The sequence below is a fragment of the Thunnus albacares genome, chromosome 10 (genome assembly GCF_914725855.1).
Source record: "Thunnus albacares chromosome 10, fThuAlb1.1, whole genome shotgun sequence".
Lineage (NCBI taxonomy): Eukaryota > Metazoa > Chordata > Actinopteri > Scombriformes > Scombridae > Thunnus > Thunnus albacares.
In genome coordinates this window covers 3,672,345-3,688,804 of record NC_058115.1, presented here as the reverse complement: position 1 = coordinate 3,688,804, position 16,460 = coordinate 3,672,345, and the positions used below count along the sequence as shown (strand labels likewise).

Genomic DNA, 16,460 nt, shown 5'->3' with positions numbered 1-16,460 from the left:
GGTGGAGAAGTGTTGGACTTCAGTGATGTGGATTGGAGTGTGGAGGGGAGTTCAGACTCTGAGCCTGAACCACCATGCCAAAAAAAAAAAGTCTGTGCCAATTGCCCCATCTGTTGGCGTGTCCAGTCCAGGTTATTATTATTCAGTATTAATTTTGTTCTCATTTTTATTAAATTATTCATTTTATGGAGCCATTGCCAGCGCAGCCGCATGACAAACTGTATTTTCTGAATACAGACTAGATCTTGGTGTTGTTAATATTATAAGCTGTAAATAGTAAACAACATCTAAAATTATCCTCACTAATAACGAATAAGGAATTATAATGTAGTCTAATAAATCTCAACAGTGCCATCACCAGATGCCCAAGTGCTCCTGGCTGCTGTCCAGTCCGGCACGCAAGCCACACTGGTCTCTGTGAGAGTTCACATGTCATCTCCAGATGCAAACAAGACAACAGACAACAAACAAGGTTATAGCCTATTTTGTATCATAAAAATATACACCGGCAGCTAATGAAGCAAAAGTGCTCACACCATCTCCAGAGGCAGGTAGGCTTATTGCAAAACAGCTGAAGTTCACCAAAACATAAATGGTAGAATACACAAATATGTGTAGATCCATCTCTGAAAACAAAAATATTTCTACAAAGTAAATATCTAAAGCCTAATTAGCATGGCGGAAAAATGTTTTATCAATAAATGATCACAATTTATGTTGCTGTGTGTCTATTTTGTGAAATCTTACTAGGTAACCTATAGTAACTGTTTTATAAAGGCAAAAAGCCACTTCAGGCTGTGATTTACAGTGATTTTAGAACAGCTACACACACTGTGGCGATCACTCCCACAGAATAAAAAAAAATAATAATAATAACAATAAGGATTTGAAAGTTTTGTATCAGTTTGGTATCTGTGCTATGTTCGTGACTAAGCAAATACCTTACATTCATGCTTTAAATATATGTTATGTTTTGGTATGCGATTGCCCATTTTGTTTTTTGTTGTTTTTTTTTTTTTACTTACTTCCACACCCCACTAGTCCAGTCAGCCAGTGAGTTAGCTCCACGTTGCCACTCCCTCGGAGTCCAGCCTCTTCCGTTTTTCGTACTAGGAGATTTAATTCAGTATGGCGGGAGTCGCCGGCAGGTGAACAGCAGGAGAGAAACCCTCGTGAGTCATCCATGTCCGTAGTAAGCCTATCCTTGGCCATCAGCGCGCGTTTCAGTCCGCGTCGTTAACATCCACCTTGGTTGCCCTCGAGCCGTGGATACTGCAGCCTCTCTTCTTATCTCCACGAACACACCGAACCGTCCGTGTTTACAACTCCGGACAACGCACGTTTCCACACTTCCCCTGAACCGTGAGTCAGCTAAAGCCGGGTGACTTCACTGTGTCAGGGCTCAGGAGATGCAGGAGTGGACCCAAACGCAGAGGCCGGAATGCAGATATGACGAAAAACTCTTTAATTGTGGACGGTCACGGACAGGTAAACAGGGCTGAACAGAACTCGCAGAAGGAACAACACAAAACGATCCAACAAAGACTGAACAGAAAACCAGAACTTAAAGAAACTGAACTAACAAGGAGATGAGGTGCAGGTGGGGAGATGGGTGGAGAACTCGAGAGGGGAATGAACATACAGGGAGCTGATTGGCTGAGGACACACAGGGAGCGGGGCAGGGCTGACGAGGCTAACACAGGGCAGGTGTGGGGAAGACAGCAGGGCAGGGCTAACGAGTCCAAATGCAGGGCAGGTGTGGAGGAGTACATGAACACACAAATGAAACAGAACAAAAACCCAGAAAACAAACTGAATGCCATCTACACTAACCCATCCAAAACCAACCACAAACACAAACCCAAGCACACAACCCAACAAACCAATGATGCAGTGATGAACCGAGGGACTAAACAAACGTGCAAAACCAGGAGACCATACAGAACACAACATAACACCAAAAAAACACCTTAAGTCCAGGCAAGATGTGACACACTGTGCTCTTTTCGTTATCTTTTCTTTTCATTTTTGACTGGGCTTTTGGGGTTGGTAGGACATATATACATCTCTCTTTATACATATATACATACATGCATACATACATATATACCCTTATTTATGTTTTGCAGTCCTGAGCCCATGTGAGCAAGGGAAAGATGGAACCATGTGGACAGCCATCCAGCCGGGAGGACACTCGGGGAGACAGCAGTCCCAAAATGTCCTGACGGAATCCTCTGGCCCCACAGCACATGCTAAGCACAATATTGAAGATTCTCAGAGCTCTTTATTGTGTTTGCTGGACAGGCAAATGCTGCAGCATATACAGTCCCCTCCAAAAGTATTGGAACAGCACGGCAAATTCCCTTGTTTTTGTTGTTCACTGAAGACATTTGGGTTTAAGATCAAAAGATGAGCATGAGACAAGAGTTCAGAATGTCAGCTTTTATTTCCTGGTATTTACATCTAAATGTGTTAAACAACTCAGGACATACCACCCTTTGTTTGAACCCACCCATTTTTCAAGTGAGCAAAACTATTGGAACATGTGACTGACAGGTGTTTCTTGTTGACCAGGTGTTGCCTTTAAGGTTGATTGTTCAAACATTAAATAGCTCTGCATGACTAGTCTACTTTTTGGCCTGGGTTTAAACCTATAACGACTTTCTTGTTAAAGAGGATAAACCAACATGAAGACCAGAGAGTTGTCTATGGGAGAAAAGCAAGCCATTTTGAAGCTGAGAAAAGAAGGAAAATCAATCAGAGCCATTGGACAAACATTGGGCATAGCAAGCACAACAATTTGGATTGTCCTGAAAAAGAAAGAAACTACTGGTGTACTGAGCAACAGACGTCGAACAGGTCGGCCAAGGAAAACAACAGTAGTTGATGACAGAAATATTGCGAGAGCTGTAAAGAAAAACCCCAAAACATCAGTAAGTCATATCACCAACGACCTCCACAGTGCAGAGGTGAAGGTATCACAATCCACTGTTCGAAACGACTCCAACAGCAGAAATATAGAGGTCCACAAGATGCAAACCACTCATCAGCAGTAAGAATCGGAGGGCCAGATTGAAATTTGCAAAGAAGTACAGAGATGAGCCGCAAAAGTTCTGGAACACAATCTTATGGACTGATGAGACCAAGATTAATCTCTACCAATGTGATGGAAAGGCCAAAGTGTGGAGAAAGAAAGGAACTGCTTATGATCCGAAGCATACAAGCTCATCTGTGAAGCATGGTGGAGGTAATGTCATGGCTTGGACGTGCATGGCCGCTTCTGGAACAGGCTCATTAATATTTATTGATGATGTAACTGATGATGGTAGCAGCAGAATGACTTCCGAAGTGTACAGAAACATTTTGCCTGCCAATTTACAGAGAAATGCATCCAAACTAATCAGGAGGAATTTTATCATGCAGCAGGACAATGACCCAAAGCACACTGCCAACAAAACAAAGGACTTCATCGGGGAAAAAAGTGGAAGGTTTTAGACTGGCCAAGTCAATCACCTGACCTTAACCCAATAGAGCATGCATTTCACCTCCTGAAGAGGAGACTGAAGGGAGAAACCCCCCGAAACAAACAAAAACTGAAAGGAGCTGCAGTAAAAGCCTGGAATAGCATCACAAATGAAGAATGCAACAGTTTGGTGATGTCGATGGGTCACAGGCTTGAGGCAGTTATTGCAAGCAAGGGTTATGCCACCAAATATTAAATGTTATTTACTTTAAGATTATTTGTTCCTTTACTTTTGCTCACCTAAAAATGCTGTGGTGTTATGCAAACAGTGATATATCCTAAGTTGTTTAACACATCTAAATGTAAATACCAGGAAATAAAAGCTGACATTCTGAACTCTTGTCTCATACTCATCTTTTGATCTTAAACCCAAATGTCTTCAGTGAACAACAAAAAAGGGAATTTACCTTGCTGTTCCAATACTTCTGGAGGGGACTGTAGCCTACAATATATTAGGCTACAAGTTTTATATTAGTGTCGCTGTAGTTTAGCGCTGTAAAGCAAATTGGTCCATTTGGATGGGAGACATGTAGCAGCAGTTTATAAATCAATGGCATGATAAAAAAATATAAGTGACAAACCATTGGCAAAATTTCTAGTAACTTCATCAAACGAATGCATTATTTATGTGCTTGTGAACACATTATGATGACAGCTCTTTATATTGTTATGATTTACTGTGGTGCAGTCTTTTCCTCTGTCAATTAGGCTAGCCAACACATCATCAGGTGGGAATCCCTCCTAATGACGTGTTTCTCCAAGGGGAATCCCAGCCCTCCCAACTGTGTTGGTGCCCCAATCGTCTCTGTCTTGGATTAGCTATTAGGTCTTTCGTGAGTGTAAAATAACGTTAACTAGTCTGAGGCACTAGTTTAGTGGTTTAGGGATCTGGGCAGTAGGTTTACCTTGTTTATTTTCATATGTCCATTTTTTAGGCACCACACGGTAATTTGATTGTGTTTTATTTCGACAGGTGTAGATTAGTGCAACCAGGTAGGTTTTTATTTTGTTTCTTATAGCTATTTCTCAGCTGTAGTGAGTCAGTGGGACTCTGTTGGGTTAGGAAGTGTTTTGTTTGTTTCATGTTGGCGCCACCCGCAGCCCTTCCCTTTGTTCCTCATCTCACTTGACTCCTTTTCTGGTTATCTTGTGTTTAACTGTTAAGCAGAAAGCTTGTACATTTTATATTGTTGGTACACAAAACAATAAATGGAAGTGCTTGCCTGATGACATCAGCAGTATAGGAATTCTCTTATTACTAGACATCTGCAGGGTTGTAACAATACGAACAATGAAATTACACGTGATGGTCTGGGAGACTGTTGCGCCACCTGTAGGGCGTACTAGAATGCTGGCGGTCCTAGTGTTAAAACACATACTCAACGTCTTAGAAGACCCTTCGGGGATTCTCAATGCAGGCTAAATATTAAATGTAAATTATATCAATCCTTTTCCCTAAACAAGTGATTTTGCTAAAATCATGCAAGCATCTGAAAACAAAGTGCACAGATCCAAGTGTCCAATGAGTAACTGAACCAAATTAATCTTGAATAAAACAGGAACGTTACTGTGTAAAAACACTGATTACAGAGTAGTGAAATGGGTAGGGTAAGGTGTGTTCAGACTCACAATAGCACAATACTGCAATGCAACACACTTAACTGGCCAATTACATAAAACAGCACATTCTTTGTAGATTAATTTGTAACATGAAGAGTGTAATCTTACAATTCCGTCTACAAGCATTATAATGTAGATTAAATTATTGTCTTTGTGGTAACTTTACAGAGTAGTACAATCCTGTCTCATTGTGTTATAAGCTTCACATTTTGGCATCTGATAAGCCCTCAAACTCACTCAATCAAACTGGACTTCCTGAGTTGTATTGCATCTTCACATCAGTACCTGTAGCAACACTCCCAACACAACATGTTTGTTTTTTCTTTTTTAAATGCAGTGCTATTTCTGGTCTGAATGCCCATTTACATTGGGCCTCTGGAGTTTTGGAAGTAAACGTACAATTAAATTTTCTCACAACAAATGTTAGGCAATTAGCTGTTACCTGTCATTAAAATGGGTAATACATTGTTATGCCCATTTTATAAACTTTAGGAATCAAAAGCCTGATGACAATGTTCTGACGGAAGGGTTTTACAAGTTGACATCTGACAGTTTAATTTAGATGTTTCCTTTTTTGGGATGGTGGCATAGGTGCAATTCCTCAGCTTCTTCAGAGTTTATGTTTGTACTTGTGTATACACGTATGATGTATAAATATAAACATGAAGGTGCTGGGAACACACGTGACAGAAAGCAAGCTTTTTTTCTCCCCCTCTTCCAGTCTTGTTCCTGGGCAAGAAAAAACAGATCACAGAGTTACTTCTGTATTAAACCCACAGAAATTAGATCCATATCAAAAAGCAATCCAAAATGTACTAATGTTTTTGGATACATTCAGCAATTTGAATCAAGTCATTCTTGGATTTTGTATACATTTTGAATTGATATGTTTTATTCTGGCAGAGAAATGGCCATAAGATAACATTCTTGTGTTGTAAAATTACCCAGTAAATGTCTGTGTTGAGAACATTGAGGTTTTCCATAAACGTGAGATTCCAAATATAACTTTGTATTCGAAACTACAGCCATGTTAGTGGCTATGCATGGCTGTACTTACAGTGGTGCTTTGAGCTAAATGCATCAACATCAGCTGATGATATAAGGTTTACCATGTTAACAATCTTAGCATGCTAACATTAATAAGCACTAAACACAAAGTACAGCTGAGGCTGATGGGAATGTAAATAATTTTCACAAACTTTTGTGTTAATCCATCTTGTTGATGTTGAGGTATTTCACAGGATAAGTGGACACTTTGACCTGCTGGTGGCGCTAGATGAAAAATCAGGGGTTTGCCAAAGTCAGTAGGATTCATCCTCCAGGTAACATTGATATGTGTACCAAATGTTATGGCAATCAATCAGATAGTTTATGTTTAGTTTTATATTTCTCAAAAAGTCAAAAGTGTCAATGACACTGGTGGCATAAGGGGAGAGGTCAGGAACCACCAAGGTATGATTAAACCTCAGTGGAAGTCTGTATAAAATTTCCTGGCAATCCATCAGATAGTTGTTGAGATATTTCAGTCTGAACTAAAGTGGTGGACAGACCAACATTTCCATCCCTAGAGCCAGTTTGGCTAAAAATACTTCTGGAACCAGCATCTCCCCCTATTTTACTGTAAATTATTGCACTCCATCCAATATATGTCTTTCTCTAATGTCCTACAAACCTCAAAGATACACAGATGCTTCATGCCTTTATGATATTTACATGTCCAAGTAGTAATGTGGCTGGCTAACAATGGAAACCTGTTGTGTTAGATGTAGCGGGAGGGACATCACCTGTCATTGGCTTGCTATCCTTCCATATTTGACCTCTGAAAAGCAAACACACAAACTAAGACATTTAGAGAACCAAACATCCCCAGAACAGGAACCTTTGATATGTGAATGGTTGGATGTCTGGTTGCTCTGTGATTTTTAATAGTAGCTTTATTTTTTGCATTGACACTGTTGCAAGATTAAAAGAAAATTCCGGTTTATTTGAACTTGATGTGTTTCCCATTAATGTGGCCATTGTGGCTCTATGTGTCATGCTAATTTTGCTCTCTCCGGCTCTGTTATAGAGATTCTGGCGATTCACAAAAAGATATTTATTGCACAAAACGACAATCATCGGGGCAAGCTGCTGTGACTCCTACATCTGTCCAAATAAACATGATTTTTACATGAATCACTTCAAAAGAATCTGAGTCTGAATGAAAGTAAACACAGAAACTAGCTACCTGTAGCAGCCATTATGACTAACTGCATAGGGAACTACATCCGGGGGAGCTTGCACTTCGGTTTGTTTACATCTGAGGCTGTGGTTAACTCCGCGTTTGTTCATGTTTCAGAAACAGTAACTTAGTAGATAAATAAAATGATTTCTTGCCTGCAAGTTTCCGAGTTGCAAGGACAAAATGACAAGAAACACACTGCAGTTTTCATGGATTACTGTTGGACGATAGAGACTTACATACTGTAATTCCTCACACAGTTACGTGTTGTAATCACATTTTTCTTGCTGCGTGGAGCTGAATGTTTGGTCCAGTCGGCCTTGCTCTTTTCTTCCAGTTGAATTTGTGGAACTGAAACAGTTTCCAGGATGACAATGTTGATAAACGCTGTAAATCCATTTGTGCTAGCTGACACTCGTAGATTTTCCGAGTCTGGCAGCAACTGGTCCCACTCTGCAGCAGAAGTTTTCCTCACTCAGCAGAAGAGGAGCACAGTGACTGCAGGAACACCAGCAGTTTCTCTGAGGTAACCATTACTGTACAGTAGGTTGACTTCCCTGACGATTCTGTTGCCTTTCTACCTCCATTCTTTGTTTTTTTTCCTTTCAGTTATTTTATCTCTTCTCTGTGTACTCCGGCTCAAATAAATATGGTTGGCCAGTCAAAGTGAAATGACTCATGATTGTCCTCATAATAGTCTGCAGGATAATCTGTCATTGCACTTTGTTTTTTTTGGTTTCCTAACAGTATTACCACAGTGAAAGTCAGCCTTATACTTGTAAACAATGCAGCATGTGCAGATGAATATGTGGGTGGTTCAGCTGCCCTGGATGTAGTTCCCTATGCAGTTAGTCATAATAGCTGCTACAGGTGGCTAGTTTCTGTGTTTACTTTCGTTCAGACTCAGAAACAAAGTTTGGAAGCAATTCATGTAAAAATCATGTTTATTTGGAGAGATGTAGGAGTCACAGCAGCTTGCCCCAATGGTCATCCTTTTGTGCGATAAATGTTTTTTTGTGAATCACTAGAATCTATAATGGAGCTGCAGAGAGCAAAACTAGCATGACACATAGAGCCACAATGGCCACATTTCTGGAAAATACATCAGGGTCAAATAAACTGGAATTTTCCTTTAAATCTTGAGGTTGATCTGCAATGAGCTCTAATATTTCCACCTCAGTAGCACTGTTGCCTTGGTAATAGAGCGTTAAGGGTTTGGTGTGTTCATGGCAGGTCTCCTGGCAGTAACAGGGATGGAGCTTTTTGTGTTAACCGGTGCTTTCAAGAGGCCTCCTGCCTACTGCAATCTGCCTGATTGGACCCAATTTGCGAATTACTTGCAATGTATACACACACACACACACACACACACACACACACACACACACACACACACACACACACACACACACACACACGCTGTATACCTCACTATGGAAATGGCAACATTTGTCAAAGTCGTTCCACTTACCTGATTATAATAAAGAAAGGTGTATTTCACCCTATAAATAAAGCAGCTTCTGCTGCTGCATCTGCGGCTGTTTGGGATATATTCTGCTGTGTTTCACCTCCTCTGTTTTATTTCATTAACAAGAAAAACAGCACTATTACTGTACTGTAAGGTTTCAGGCTATGTGTGTGTGTATGTGTGTGTATGTGTGTGTCTGTGTAGGTCAGTGAGTCAGTCTAGTCAGATTTATTCAGATACTGTCTTTAACCTGCCTTTTGGCAAGGATACTGCTCGACTGCACACACTCATGCATTGCCCTCCTACACACACAAACACACACATCACACATGATTCACAATTTTCTTTCTAATTTACTCACACACACTAACATTTTACATCTACTACTTCCAATGACTACATTTATTTCATAACATCCCTAGCCAGGACTAACCTTTGACCCTAACCCTTAGTCCATCAATAGCCACATCATGTAGCAACAGGAGGTTAGTAGAAATTCTGGTCATGAAATGTAGAATCACAAGAGGCATATTGTTCTGACACCAGTCAGTTTTTGCTGTAAATTAGTGATACCTACAAGCAGGTTGAGGTGTCACACAGAATTTTTTGGTTTGATCCTTTAAATAGATCTGTCTGTGAGTATGGTTACTTACTGTACCTTTGTAATTTAGTTATGAGCTTCAAATATGCTGTTAAAAGGATTTTGTTGTGTTCAGGTTTATGAGAAGAGCTAACTAGCTACTGAGCTAATCATCTAAGCTAATCTCTAGCCTAGGCTTCTTTCTAAGTTAACACAATGCAAATTTGTTAGTTGGTCTGTATAAGTTACGTGGGCTAACTGTTACTCACCTCATTTGGAAACCTGTGAAGACGTTGTTGTAATATTTTTACACATATTTCATTTTAACTATGACTGTATATTTTGTATTATGTGTCCTGTGTGTTTTTTTACTTTGTACTGTTTGTTACTGTGCTGTCATATGTTTTAATTGTGACCTGCCTGTGGGACTGCAGATAAAAATGAGCTATGAGCTAACTCTGGTACAGTACATCAAACGGTAACATTTATGTTTAACAAAGTACATGGTCCCAATAAATACATAAATAATAATAATAATAGTTATGTATTTTTGTGTTTGTGCTTGTAGTTTTACAACTTAAGCTTCAGTAAGTCACGCTCAACATGAAGTCCAGCCTACTGAGTTTTGTGTTAGCTATCTGTCTAGCTATGCAGCATGATACATACATTCCTACATTACCATCAACAATAGATTACAGAGCACTACATCTTGAAGAGGTTATGCATATGGCTATAGAAAAAGACATTCCTATGGCTTTGGACACTCATGGAATAATCAATAGGATGGCAGAGAAGAGTGCACTGATGAGATGTCTTCTCACCCAGGGTAGGAAATGCTATTCTGTTCGCTGGCAGGGTGCAGGCATGCTGCTTGTCAAAGCCTGGCAATACCAGTGAATGAATGTTTAAATTGCGTTGGTAGCATGAAGTCCTGACTGTTAAGCCTGATGTGTGAATTGTATCAGATCAGCTGCGAACATGTCGGATGATTGACTATAAATAGCTCCCACATTTCCAGATCATCACATGAAAGCTTTTGTCCAGTATGAAAATTAAGTTTTGGCTATTTTGTTTCACGATGACCATTGCATTTTGCCACAGACTATACTCATGACATATGATTATGTCATATTTATTTTATTTGTAAAGTTACAGATTGCACTATAATTGTGCTGAGAGCTGGGTTGCCCATATCAATTGTCAAATGAATAAAATCCTAAGTGCGCCTCTTGGGGTGCCGACTTTTCCTCTAGACTATTTCTTGGCTATTTATTTTTTTATTACATTATTTTATGAAATCCTGTAAGTACACCTGTTGTTAGGGTGTCAACTTGATATCTACTGCTTAGCCAATAAAATGTTATAAATAGCCTGATATTATGTTATGCAACTCATAAGTGCTTGTGTTGGGGGACAATGGGGCAGGTCCAGACGAAAATTACCAGGGCCGAATTTTGTTCCCAGTCTGACCCTGATGGTAACCTATTATATTTGGGGATACAGTGATGACTGGGTCCGCCCAGTTACTGCCAAAAAGAAAAACATAAGAAGTACATTATTTGATGAGTACAGTTTTGCATTTTGGCAAAGAATTTGAACATGAACATTTTTATGCAATAGCACATATGCTGTGGAAATTGTCATACAACTAGAATGCTAAAAACAGATGAAAAGTTCCATGAGGTTGAAATACTATTGTTTTATCTCAATGTATTCAATATCTTTACCTACACTGACATTTTCCCAAAATAAACAACATAAAAACAACCATAGGATCTTAGTTTAAAAAGCAATAGAAGAAACAAAAGACAGAGCTCAGACAAACACATTCAAGTACGTTGCTCTGTGTAAGATGGTGCATACATACATCAAGTCAAGTCAGTTTTATTTATATAATGCCAAATCACAACAGAAGTTATCTCAAGGCTATGTGGTGTGTCATGTTTGTCCTAGTGGTGTTGCCGTACCAAGCTGTCCAAGGTGGCAGATCTGCTCAACCAATTATATTTAGTGATACAATGGTGACTGGGTCCGTCACTTACTGCCAAAAAGAAAAACCACTCTTGAGCAAGCAGGTGACAGTTTTGCAAGCAGGAGAGCAGTGGTAGTAGTTTTGCACTCTGGGATAACAGTCACGCACTCCTTCGGATTCTGTGCATGCTCAAAACGTGGTTTTCTCCTCGCAGGCTACAATATTGCTCATGTGAGCAGAGACATTCAGTGCGCGAGTGCTGTGAAAACACTCTCAAAAATTATATGCGCACGTGGCTCCTCTACATCAGCGCACGTGGATCTCATTTGCGCTTGTGCATTTTTTGGCACTATAATGCCCTATAATGTCTCATGATGCCTCTGATGCCTCTATATTACCTACATAAGCAAACAGGACCATCAGCAAGAAGATTGGCTATTTCTATATAGTTATTCTCAATGCCTCCCACCTGGTCAGATTCCCTGTGAAATCAGACAAAACTATTCACGGCACGCCAACTTGAAGAGCCTATGTTTACATTACATGTAGCATTGTAGCATGAGAGAGTAGAGAGATGTTACTAGAATGAGGAGAGGATATTCTCTTCGTTTGATAACTTCTGATAATTAAAAGTAAAGTAAAAGTGCAAGCGAGTTGAAAGCACGAGAGAGAGAGAGAGAGCATTGGTGGTCGAGCAAGCTAGAGAGTGAATGAAGAGAGGGAGCGACGGTTTAGTGAGAACAAAGGAATGAATCTGATAAATAAAACATTATTTTCTCATCGTTTCACAGCAGCTTGCACAAATAAACATGCCCACACCTCTGCACAACTCTGTGGGAAGATGCCACATTGCTGGACTTGGTGGTGAATGCAGCCTTACTTGTAACCTGACCAGGTGTATGAACAGTACTAAAACAAAGTTTACTTTGCTTCACCATCATCATATTACAATTATTAATCTTACATAGACAGAAGTAGATACTTTGCCTCATCGCTATGCATCCTGCCAACAGCTGTGTTTAAAAAGGAAAAATAGCATTAAAAATAGGAAGCATCTTTCTTTCACTCACTTCCAAAACACACGCTAGACAAGATCTTTAAGACATGAGGTATCAATTATCACTCTCAGTACATTTGGACCTTAAAGGTGACACCACCCCCAGTGCACCCATGGCCAAGAATGCAACAGCAGCTGTCTGTGGTGCTAAAAAAGTGACCCTGGCCATGGTCCTGGGGCAGCAGTACAGAAATCTTGAAGTTGAGCATCTTAAATTAAAACTTGAAATTTAGAAACTAGAATTGAAAAAACAAAAACTGAAACTGGAAATCTAGAGACTCTCACACTGAAATGAATAAACAAAGTTTAGCCTGTTAATATTGAAAACATTGTAATCTGTTAATATTGAAAACTATGTAATCTGTTATTATTGTAAACATATTTTTGAAGACATACGTATAGTACAGAAAATCAGATCTTTACATTTTTTTCTCAAAAGAACATTGTAACATTAATAATAAAGTTTATCAGTTGTTTATTAATATGTGCTTTGTTACTGGTGTGTGTCTCAGCTCTGCCTCCTGCTATCCATGCTCAGCCTCATCAGGCTCAGGAAAGGCTAGATCTCTGAAAAGAGTGAACAAGATCATTCACACAGGTGATTTTGCAGACCCTTGCTAGTGACATCCGAAGCTCTCCATGGAGGCAATGGAACCTGCTTTGCAGTGAGTATGGTTGTACCTCTCCTCACTGCGATTTGTTGGGTTTTAGGTATGGTGTAAGGAATATTAGTGTTTTATTTTGAAAATGACCAGATGCTGTATGCTGTTCCTGTGCCTGACCTCCTGCCCAGCTCCATCTGCTCTGTGCTGCTTGACACGGCCTCCATCAAAAATAGACTGGGTGCATTTAGCACAGTGGAGCAAAGAGCCGCGCCCAGTGGGATCACCGGCATTGACTACCACAATCAGCTCCGGTAGCCGCATTGGAGCTGGAACATGGCGCACGTCTGGTGGGATCAAGCCGTAAGAAATTGCTGACCTTTTTACACTTGTCTTTTATTTTATCAATGTGCTGCAGGTCAGCTTTTCATCAAACAATTCTCCAAGAAACCTAATCACACTGACCTGCTCCAGTGTTTGGCCATATAGTTTCAAGGATATAGCTTTATGACGTCTAGAAAAACATATCACTTGAGTCTTGGCTACAGATAAAACTCCACTTATTTGCCCACTGCACAACCATCTCAACTGCAGCCTGTAGCTTCTTCTGCATATATCTTAGATTCCGCCCCCTTATCATCCGCATATAACAGTTTCCCTATACCTTCCTCATCTTGCTCAAAAATATCATTAATCATGTTAAGTAGTACTGGACTGCAAACACTGCCCTGTAGGGTTCCATTCTCCATTCTTCCATTCTATTCTGCATTTACCCTTACTTCTATTGTCCTGCCATATAGAAAGTCCAACACCCAGTTATATAACATGCCACCCACCTCTATCTTACTTAATTTGATCCTTCCACAACATATCATATGCTTTTTCTACATTGAAAAAGACGGAAACCACTATTTCCTTATTTGTTTGGGCTTTCTTAATTTCTGACTCTAGGCATAAGATAAAGTCCATTGTATTTCTCCCTTTACAAAACCTACTTTGAAAAGGAGGAAACAAGTCTCTACTTTCTAGAAAATATGTTAGTCTCTGTTACCATTCGCTCCATAGTATTCCCTAATTGTGATGTAAGTCCTATTGGTCTATAGTTAGAGGGGCCTGATGGGTCTTTACCGGGTTTCAAAATTGGAACAATGATTGACTGTTTCCATGCAACTGGAATTTTTTTGTGTCTCTCTGTGACTTTATTAAACAACCTTAATACTACAAGGAGTGCACTGTCTTCCATATGAGCTAACATACTGTAGCAAATGCTGTCTTTCCCTGGTGATGATTGCTGTATATTTGTATACAACTTTTTCCTGTTGTAGTTTTTCTAACATTTACACCTGTATTCTGGGCAAGAATGTTGTCCCTACACTGTCTATCACTTACTGATAAATTTTCTGAACTGTGAACTTTTACTGTTTCTGCCAGAAGTTCTGCCTTTTCTATATTGCTGACTGCTGTTTTGTTGCTACTTACCAACACCGGTATTATTTTGTTTCTCCTAATTCCACTTCTTCTGATTGTTCCCCATATATCAGACAGCTGTTTCTCCTTCTCTATCTTATTACAATATTACCTCCAGTATGCAAGTTTAGTTGTTCTTATAGCCTTCCAAACTACTGCATGTGATCTTTTGTACTGAATTAATGTTTCTAATCAATGAATTAATTCTTTTTTTACAGCTTTTCTACTGTTTTCATCCCACCATGGTACACTCTTTTTACCTCTGCTCCCTGCACCTCTCGGTATTGTTTCCTCTGCTGACTGTATAGTGACTGCAACCAACTTTTTATTGAGTTCATCCCCATCTGATATATCTTTTCTAAGCAAAAGTTCACACCTTCCCTTACTTAGTTTTTTCAGTTCCTCTTCTCAATATACTTTTCTCACCTTAATTCTTACAGGCTAATGACCACTGCCCACTAGTGACTAATTAAACAACCCCCAGGTTGTGATACCCGCAATTCCATTTGATGGCAGTGTTAAAGGTTCTGAATGTAACTATTATTAAGCAATTTACATTTATGAATTGTTTTTTATTGCCAATGAGTAAACAGGTAGCAACATAACTTAAAAAAGAGATCTTCCTTGACTTTGTCGGTTAGGTTTATCAGCCTGTGGACTGATTTGTATGTGAAGGACCCGGGACACACTTTCTGTGAAAATCCAATGGATGTGACGTTCATGCACACTCCCTAGCTTGCCTCTCTTCTACAGCGCCTCTGCCAGTAAACCAGAGAAGAAGGAGAGGCTGCAAAACTACTTAATGTTAGATTGGAAATGGAGTCCAGTAACATCAACAACCCACCACAACAGAGTCCAACAAAAAGTCCACCGAAGCTCAACAAGAAAAAAGTTAGTTCAGCTAGTGAAGTCTGTCATGCCAAACAGGAATCTGACCGACGTCAAGGGAAAGCTAGAGTCAACATCCGCCAAGCTTTTGATTCATAAAGGGACCTTCGTTTGCTTTGGGAGATCAAAACTGACCCTGAGATGGCTTTCTCCCTATTGGACAGGAAAGTTAACATTACAAGTCATTTGTTGAGCTTGATTTTAAGTTTGCAGGAAATCCTTGTGGTGTAACTTGCTAACTAGCTGTGAGCTCTATCATTTCTTTCAATGTTTTAGCTTGTTAGCTTTTAGCTTGTTGTGTTAGCTTTTTACCATGAAACTGTCTGCTGAAGACCAGATACCACTGTGTTGTTACCAGAATAGACAGCCGGTTGGAGCCAAAAATGATGCACAAACTGACATTGAAAAATATATTGTGATATTGTGTTTTTTGCTGGCTAATGTTAGTTGACCTTATCTAAAAACTGTATTTCTTGAGTGGATAATGCCAGCTAATTAGTACAGATTCCCGGGGCTGAGCTGGCTGGTAAATTGTCTAGGTTGCCGTTTACTTTATCAGCTAACATTATGAAGCAACCAACTCCAGTTCCATGCTGCGTAGCTAATTTACAGCCAGCTGGCTAACCTTGGCTTTCTTGCTTGCTAACATTTTCAACACACAAAATATGATTGTATATGTTTTCCAGCTATCAGAAGAAGCCAACTACAGCAGTGGTAGGTCCTGGCAATATTGTTAAAAAGATCCTGTTCATGGAGTTGACTAGACCATGTGTTGTATTATCTGTCATAGTTTTGCACACATGGGCATAAGCTTTGGAGGTGGAACAGCGATCCAGTCCTGAAGTATGGAATGCAAAGAGGGGACTTCATGCTGTTCAAAAAAAAACTGCTTTCTGGCAATAGCTTCTCCAAGGTTGCTCTCCTCTTCCGCTTTACGAATATTGATATGGTGGCGCCCGCAACATTCTTTGCAGTACAGGACTTGTACTGTGTTGACCACCTGCACACACAGGACAGTTTTGCTGCACTGGGTAAGTAGGGAACTATGTTGTATAAAATATC

At 39.8% G+C, this 16,460-nt stretch overlaps 2 long non-coding RNA genes across 2 annotated transcripts; both read left to right on the top strand.

Annotated features, from left to right (window-relative positions):
• The first annotated feature begins 1,013 nt into the window (after nucleotides 1-1,013).
• LOC122990456 lies at nucleotides 1,014-3,587 on the top strand. The gene is made up of 2 exons (XR_006405364.1): nucleotides 1,014-1,362; nucleotides 2,130-3,587. It is a non-coding gene; the product is annotated as an uncharacterized LOC122990456 (long non-coding RNA).
• A 3,818-nt stretch (nucleotides 3,588-7,405) lies between these two features.
• On the top strand, nucleotides 7,406-14,264 carry LOC122990465. Its single transcript, XR_006405370.1, has 3 exons — nucleotides 7,406-7,890; nucleotides 12,954-13,106; nucleotides 13,197-14,264. It is a non-coding gene; the product is annotated as an uncharacterized LOC122990465 (long non-coding RNA).
• Nucleotides 14,265-16,460: the final 2,196 nt, after the last annotated feature.